The following is an 8,836-nucleotide window of genomic DNA, read 5'->3' as shown; positions in this document are numbered from 1 at the left end:
ATGCAATTTCTGACCTAGAGTATTTTTTCCTGTGAAGGTTGGCCTTCACATAAGCATGTGAATACTATTGTACACCGCTCCCTCCATTTCAAATTGCAGGTCATTTTGATTTTTTCTATATTCATAGTTTTTTCTACATTCATAATTTTTCTATGCATCAAGGTATACGTTATATCTAGATGCATAAAAAAACTATATATCTAGAAAAACCAAAATGATCTATAATTAAATTATTTCATCATAAGCCTCTAAGATTTTTTTTTTCAAAAGACGTACGCGTTGCTCAAACACTTTACTAGTATAGTAGCATGCTGATCTTGATTTAAGCTAGTACGACAAGGTAGCACCAAACAAGGCATGAAGAACTTTAGTTCTTAAGTGGCGTCAAAATTCTGCCGTACACGACCCCGAAACTGACTTTGATTTAGGTATAAGGTCTGTTAAAACTCTGCCGCACACAAGTCCTGAGCCCCTAACCGACTTAGGATTGTATAACTGCCACCGTATGCTACCGACCTCGGAAGACAGCAGAGTCCGTTCCGAATTGGATCAAGCCACGTCGCGCCCAATATATCAGACGCCGCAGCCTTCACCAAAACCCTCCGAGGCCTTCGATCGAAACCCCTCGATCGATCGATCAGCTTCGGCGACTCGGCGTCGTCGAAACCGATCTCGATCTACCATGTCCGGCGGCGGCAGCAGCAGCAGCAGCATGGACGCCAACGGCGGCAGCAAGAAGGACTTCAGCACGGCGATCCTGGAGCGGAAGAAGGCGCCGAACCGCCTCCTGGCGGACGACGGTGAGGGCAGCGTGGTCCCTGACAACTCCACAGTGGCGATCACCACCGCCGCCATGGAGCAGCTCGGGATCTACGTGGGCGACCTCGTGCTGCTCCGCGGCAAGCGCCGCCGCGAGACCGTCTGCTACGTGCTGCCCGACGACTCGTGCCCCGAGGGCCGGGTCCGCGTCAGCCGCGGCGTGCGAGCCAACCTCCGCGTCAAGCTCGGCGACGTCGTCACCGTGAACCGGCGCCTCGACGTCCCCAACGGCACGCGCGTCCAGGTCACGCCGTTCGAGGATTCCATGGACGGCATTTCCGGCGACCTCTTCGAGGCGTACCTCAAGCCCTACTTCCGCGAGTACCTGCGGCCGCTCTGCAAGGGCGACACCTTCATGGTGCGCGGCAACATGCGCGCCGTCGAGTTCAAGGTCGTGGCCACGGAGCCCGCCGACTGCGTCCTCGTCGCGCAGGACACGACTATATTCTGCGACAGCGGCAAGCCGGTGAAGCGGGAGGACGAGGAGCGGCTCGACGGGCCCGGCTACGACGACGTCGGCGGCGTCCGCAAGCAGCTGGCCCAGATCCGTGAGCTCGTCGAGCTGCCGCTGCGCCACCCCAAGCTGTTCCAGACGCTCGGCGTCAAGCCGCCCAAGGGCATCCTGCTCTACGGCCCGCCGGGCACCGGGAAGACGCTGCTGGCGCGCGCCATCGCCTCCGAGTCCGGCGCCCACTTCGTCGTCGTCAACGGCCCGGAGATCATGTCGAAGATGGCCGGCGAGAGCGAGGAGAACCTGCGCAAGGTGTTCGAGGACGCGGAGAAGCTGGCGCCGTCCATCATCTTCATGGACGAGATCGACGCCATCGCCCCCAACCGCGACAAGACCCACGGCGAGGTGGAGCGGCGCGTGGTGTCGCAGCTCCTCACGCTCATGGACGGGCTCCGGCCGCGCGCGCAGGTTGTGGTCATCGGCGCAACCAACCGCCCCAACAGCCTGGACCCGGCGCTCCGCCGCTTTGGCCGCTTCGACAGGGAGCTCGACATCGGCGTGCCCGACGAGGTCGGCCGCCTCGAGATCCTCCGTATCCACAGCAAGGACATGCCCCTCGCCGACGACGCCGACCTCGAGCGCATCTGCAAGGACACCCACGGCTTCGTCGGCGCCGACCTCGCCGCGCTCTGCTCCGAGGCAGCCTTCCAGCTGATCCGCGAGAAGATGGACGTGATCGACGTGGAGGAGGAGACCATCGACGTGGACGTGCTCAACTCTCTGCGCGTCTGCAACGACCACCTCAAGCACGCCATGGAGGTGACCAAGCCGTCCGCGCTGCGCGAGACGGGGCTCGTGGAGGTGCCCAAGGTGTCGTGGGAGGACATCGGCGGCCTGGAGGACGTCAAGCTGGAGCTCCAGGAGACGGTTCAATACCCGGTGGAGCACCCCGAGATGTTCGAGATGTTTGGCATGTCGCCGTCGCGCGGCGTCCTCTTCTACGGGCCGCCGGGGTGTGGGAAGACGATGCTGGCCAAGGCCATCGCCAAGGAGTGCAAGGCCAACTTCATTAGCGTCAAGGGCCCCGAGCTGCTCACCATGTGGTACGGCGAGAGCGAGGCCAACGTCCGGGACCTCTTTGACAAGGCGCGCGCCGCGGCGCCCTGCATCCTCTTCTTCGACGAGCTGGACTCCATCGCCGTGAAGCGCGGCGCCAGCGTGGGCGACGCCGGCGGCGCGTCGGACCGTGTGCTGAACCAGCTGCTGACGGAGATGGACGGCATCAACGCCAAGAAGACGGTGTTCGTCATCGGCGCCACCAACAGGCCCGACATCATCGACCCGGCGATGCTCCGGCCGGGCCGGCTGGACCAGCTCATCTACATCCCGCTCCCCGACGAGCCGTCGCGGCTGCAGATCTTCAGGTCGTGCCTGCGCCGGTCCCCCGTGTCGCGGCGCGTCCACCTGCCGGCGCTGGCGCGGATCACGGCCGGGTTCAGCGGCGCCGACATCACCGAGATCTGCCAGCGCGCATGCAAGCTGGCGGTGCGCGACCTGGTCCAGCGGAGCCTGGAGGTGGGCAAGGCGGTGGCCATGCGCGGCGCGGAGATCGGGCTGGGCCACTTCCTGGGCTCCCTGAAGCACGCGCGGCGGAGCGTGAGCGACATTGACGTTCTCAAGTACGAGTTCTTCGCGCAGCGTCTCAAGGGCGGGGGCTTCGAGGAGGAGCCCATCATCGCGGCCCCCATGGGGAAGGAGCCGCTGACCATCACGGAGGTTGAGGACGACGACACCGCCATGAACGACGACTCGCTGTACTAGACGTGCCAGTACGATTGTATAGTATACTAGAAATTTTGGAGAGTACGATGTTCACTAGAAAATTTTGACGAAATATTATGTGTTTCATTTCATCTTCTTGACCTGTTTTGAGTATTTTTGTCGTCCCCGAGCTAAATTTACGAGGGATCTTAAAGCACCATGCTGTCTTCTCACCTTAGTTTTTTCCCTAATCTTTTGGATTAGAAATATTGGTTAAAGTTTTATAGTTTTGACCATCAATGGATAAGAAGTCGTGTAAGAAGTCGTGTAGATGGAATAGTTAAAAGGTCAATCGTAAACATTATCATATTAATTTTACCGGCATTGCAAATTTGCAATACCGAGTACATCAGCAATCCAAAAAGGAACAATTAAAAAAAGCTTCCATTACGCCCGATTTTGGGCCAAAGAAGGAACAAAGGATGTAAACGGCCCACCATTGACCCGACCAATTATTTATGAGCCCGTGGTCGGCCCAGCCGTATCATCCAGAGCCCAGGTTAGCACCACAGCCAACGCTGATTTGAGTGCGTATATGTTGCTGTGAATTCCATGCTGAGTAAATATACATGAATGGTTATTATATTTGTTGGCTGGTTTCAATTTGACCATTATATTTAGAAAAGTGTAAATCATGACTATTAAAATCGCTCGAATCTATGATACAGCTCATTAATTATACGTATTTGGATGAAAATAATGGATTGATAGAGTCGAGCGACCTTAATAATCATGATTTGCACTTTTCTAAGTATATAATGGTATTTGCGAATAATTTAAGTTTCTAAGTTCTTGTGCTCCACGCATCCGTTCGTCCACGTAAATCAGATGTTGCAATGATATTTTTGGTTCACACAAGATACTTTCTCTTCTCTCTCACTCAATGGTCCCACCCGTCACCTTCTTCTCCAGCTTCCTTTCTTCCCCACTTTCCTTGGTGCAGCTCACCACCGCAAACTTTGAATTCACACATGATACTTTCTCTTCTCTATCAGTCAATGTTCCCACCCGTCACCTTCTTCTCCAGCTTCCTTTCTTCCCCCCTTTCCTTGGTGCAGCTCACCATCGCAAACTTTGAATTCGATTCAAGACCTCGACTTCCACAACCAAGTGCTCTACCAACAAATTTTTGCGAACGAGAAGGGTCAAAGGGGCGTCTGTGTCCATGGAAGGGTGAGGTAGTTCTCTTGACAGTAACAGGGTCAAATCCTTCCAAATGATGGTCTGGTTCTAGGTGACTTCGTGATAAATATCAAGAGGCTTCCTGATGCAAGTACTTGGGCATAATTTTGTGGCAAGTTAACATACTCTACCATCTCTCCAGTCTCCACATACAATTCACAACTGATTTGCTCTGACTTTGTTGAGATGTACGAAGTCAAAAGCCACATCAGCCTGATGGATCGTGCAGAATTTCACGTCTGCTTGATGGATAGTGCAATCTTTTTGTTTTTTACTAATATCCCTTGACCCAGCCTTCTTTGAAGCCTTCACTTTGGGCATCTTCTTCGACTCTTTTGAATTTGAACTTTTTGACACCGAGCTGCAAAATACTTTGTGCTCATAAATTGCAGTTTTATTTGCAATGGATTGAAGCTGCCTCGTTACTGAATTCTGAGAAAACAACCTTTCCACGCCAGAGCATGAATCTTTTTTAGAAGTAAAACTGTGGGGGTTTCCCCACAATGCTTCGTGTTATAAAAAAAAAAGGCAACTGTACAAAGAGGAATACTTACAAAGGAGGGAAGGGAGGTTTAAATTAAGCTAATGTCTCTAGCCATTGTACGATTACTGGTCTATGATCCTCTCTAACTCTATGCAGCTGGAGAGTAACCTGCTCCTTGAATCTCACGATCCAAAGCCTATGGGTGGGGTTGATATTCTCGAAGATCTTATTGTTTCTCAGGTTCCAGATTTCCCAAGCAGCTATGATAAATATTTCCATGAAGAAAGGTATTTGTGTCGTTTGCCGTGTTTGAGAGATGCGTTCATGGCTTCGTGCAGGTCCGGTGCCTGTGTCCAGTGGATTCCGAGTTTCTGCCAACATCTAGTTGCAAATTGGCAAGAGAAAAATAAGCGGCCGATGTCTTCTTCACATGCATTTGGGCATAGGACACAATTGTGATTCGGTTGAACATTGAAATTCCTCCTCCTAAGGATATTCCTGGTACTGAGCTGATCCACAAGTAGTAGCCAAGCAAAGAACTTCAATCTTGGTGTACACTTGGATTGCCAAATTTGCCTGAGCATGAATCTTGACGATGGTTATATCATAAGAAAATGCTATTTCTTTACAATAGTTTTGAACAACTATTATATAGCAAATCTGCAATTTATCCCATTCAGAGAATCTGTAATTTATCAATATATAGAATATTCTACAAGTTTCTTCACCCTGAATATATGCAAACTCGTAATTTAGCATAGTACCACCACAGTTCATATCTGCTTCGCTCTGACTTTGTTGAAATGGACAAAGTCAAAGGCCACAACAACGCTCCCATCCAGCCTCTTCATGACGAACCTCTCCGCCAGCACCGATCCGCCGGCAACCTTCCCGGCGTCCTCCTCCTCGTCGACCCAGCCGCCCCTGCACTGTTCCCACCGCATCCTCTCCCACATGCTCGTGCAAACCCCGACCATCTGCCCCGTCGCCGCCGCCCTGAACCACACGTAGGCGTCGCCGTGGCGCGAGTTCAGAGACTCCTGCTCTGCTTCCACGATCCCGCCGACGAGCGCCTTCTTGCTGGCAAGCTTCGAGACGCCGCCGCCGGCGTCCGGGCGCACCGGCTCCCACCGCTGCTCCAGCGTCACCTCGTAGAAGCGCTGCGCCCCATCTGCTCGCGCGGCGTGACGCCGGCTTCTTTGACGAGGTAGAACGGGGCGTACCATTTCCCGACGGCCGCCGCCGTAGCTGCCACCGGGAAGGTGTCAGCGACGGCGAGCTGGCGCGTCCGGAGCGCGGCGGCGTCCAGGCCCAGCGCCTCGCCGAGGTCGAACTTCTTGGACTTGGACGCGTACACCTCCCAGTACTTGTGGCGGAGGGTCGAGGACGGGAAGGCGTCGGCGGCGACGGCCCTCGCCGTGAACCAGCCCCGCCGCCGCTGGACGATCTCGACCTGCTGGTAGACGTCGGCCGGGTCGAACGGCCGCGGCGCCACGTCGCTGATGCACCGGCAGAAGCAGCACGTCGCCATGTCCTCCTCGCGGGAGCACGCCCTGACGAGGCCCTTGCGCTTGCCCTTGGCGATGACGGCGTAGTAGCGGTTGGACGCAAGCGGCTGGTCGGGGACGGGGACGAACACGACGGCTTCTTCATGGGTGCTCCTATTTTCGCCGGCTCCTACCGTGTACCTCACCTTGAGCACGCGGTCCTGCGGGAAGGGGAGCTCACGGACGCGCCTGTCAGGGAGCAGGCCCCAGAAGCGAGTCTCCTCATCGACGGCGCCCTTGACGACGAGGTAGCCGGAGTTCCGGCCCTCCGGCGGTGGCTCCAACGACGCCTCCGGTTGGCTCTTAAAGAGGGAGAGCGGCTTCGTCGCGTACATGCTGAAGTTTTGCTAATTTTGTCGGGATGATGGATGCGATCGAGCATATAGTTAAGGAGAGAAGTTGCTTGGCTGATTTGGTCACTAGAAATTGAGTTGACTTAACGTCACTCGTCAAATCAAAATTGGCGATGCGCCTGCTTTTGAGCTGACTTATCTTTGAAGGAAACTTTGGCAGCCCTTGGTTGGATAGAGCTTTGGCAGCTCTTGGTTGGATAGAGCATTGAGCTGCCTGAAGAACTTTCTTGCAAGAGACAGTGGTTCAAAATTACAAAGGGTGCAAAAGGAAAGGAAAATTGGGCTGACTTATCTATCATTAGTTAGTTCGTTACACGTTAACGAAAATAGGGGGCGTAATCAATTGAAGCATTTTGCTGACCGTATTCAGAGCTCCCGTATTTGAACAGCAATATTCCTGCCCCGTATTTGAACAGGAATATTCCTAGTGGTATTCCCGTATTCAGTGGTATTCCTAGTGGGCTAGTTTGAGGTTGTGAACCTCTAAATACGGGAATACCCAGCCCTTGGACTTTCTCTCCCCTGTTTCTGGCCTTTGCGGCGCCTGCTAATGGGCTTTCTTTTATTGAACTGTGGGCTCCATTTGAACCCACTCTGCTCCGGAGATGCTACGTGGCTTCCGGAATTTTTCTTCTTATTTGACTTCCATTGCTGGAGATCCGTGCAACGGTTGAGATTGTAAATTTGCTTAGGGAGTGTTTGGTTCCTCCCCCAAACTTTAGCTCCTATCACATCGAATGTTTAGATACTAATTAGAAGTATTAAATATAGACTATTTACAAAATCCATTACACAGATGGAGGCTAAACGGCGAGACGAATATATTAAGCCTAATTAGTCCATGATTTGACAATGTGCTGCTACAGTAACCATTTGCTAATGATGGATTAATTAAACTTAATAGATTCATCTCGCTGTTTAGCCTCCATCTATGCAGTTAGTTTTATAATTAACTCATATTTAGTCCTCCTAATTAGCCTCCGAATATTCGATGTGACACGAACTAAACTTTAGCTCGAGGAACCAAACACCCACTTAGGCACGAAGCAGGTGGAAACCCGATGGACAGGTGTCAACAGCTGAGCGAATGGGGTGGATGGGAATCTAATTCGAGTTTCAAACTTCAAATACGATTTTCTCATAAACCGTCAATCCATTTTGAAATCCGTTTGAACCACCATGTTATTTGGAATTAATGCAACAAAATAAGATCCAATATGAGTATATTTTTATTTTTTTAATATATTTTTAAAAATCAACATTTGGATTGTACTATTTCAACATTTTGAGCAATTACTTCAACATTTTATACATGACGCTTCAACATTTTCTACCGAATGTTGATCTAATTTATCCAAATTATTGAACTAAGTTTAAGAAAATGTTGAACACAGTACTTTAGAATGTTGACTAAATTAGTTCAACAGTTTAAACGTGTCAGTTTAATTTTATGTGAAAATGGTAAAATAGTATAATCAGAACGTTGAATAGTTTTTTCAATCTGAAATGTTGATTAAACTCTTTTAGATTGTAATTGACGTCATCGTACATCTTGTACATAATTAGCTAATAGCTAGTATAATTAGAAAAATGAAGAAAGGAAAAAAAAATAGACAGAAGCCTACCTACTGTGCCTGATTCTTCCTCCTGAGGTTTACGACAAGCTGCATGCATGTACTGTTTGTGCCGTCGCTGTTGGTATCTGCACTTGGGCTGTAAGCTGTTGGGTAGATGTGATGGGCATGGGCTGTGCACTGTATAGCTTATTATAGAGCCACCCCTCTGGTCCTATACATTGTCCGATTTTCGTCAGATTTCAGATGCTCCTACACGGAACCGGGCATCCATACATTGGAGACACCCTTATAAGCATCGATCTTCCCGATTTAAAATACCGGGTCCCGCCTGTTATCGACATGTTTCCGATCATATAGTTTCGTTTTTGACATCCCATACATCCGATTTCGCTTTCCCGACCGACATTCTTGTTCCCGATCCCGTTCTCGAGTAAAAAAATGTAGTAATGAAAGTGGTTAGGGTGATTTCTTGACCATTTCCGACCGCTTTCAGCCCTATTCAGAGCACATAAACGGTGCCGCCTTTCTCTACATGCACGTATGAATAGAACCAACCACAAGGACGATCAGTTTTACAGCGACGCCCATTCGTTTTAGAGATT

General features: G+C 51.1%; 2 pseudogenes; one reads left to right on the top strand and one right to left on the bottom strand.

The window, feature by feature from the left end:
- Positions 1-682: 682 nt before the first annotated feature.
- LOC101783163 lies at positions 683-3,091 on the top strand (annotated as a pseudogene).
- A 2,243-nt stretch (positions 3,092-5,334) lies between these two features.
- On the bottom strand, positions 5,335-6,935 carry LOC101763025 (annotated as a pseudogene).
- Positions 6,936-8,836: the final 1,901 nt, after the last annotated feature.

This window comes from Setaria italica, chromosome VI, assembly GCF_000263155.2.
Source record: "Setaria italica strain Yugu1 chromosome VI, Setaria_italica_v2.0, whole genome shotgun sequence".
Classification (NCBI taxonomy): Eukaryota; Viridiplantae; Streptophyta; class Magnoliopsida; order Poales; family Poaceae; genus Setaria; species Setaria italica.
This window is presented reverse-complemented; position numbering and strand designations above follow the sequence as displayed.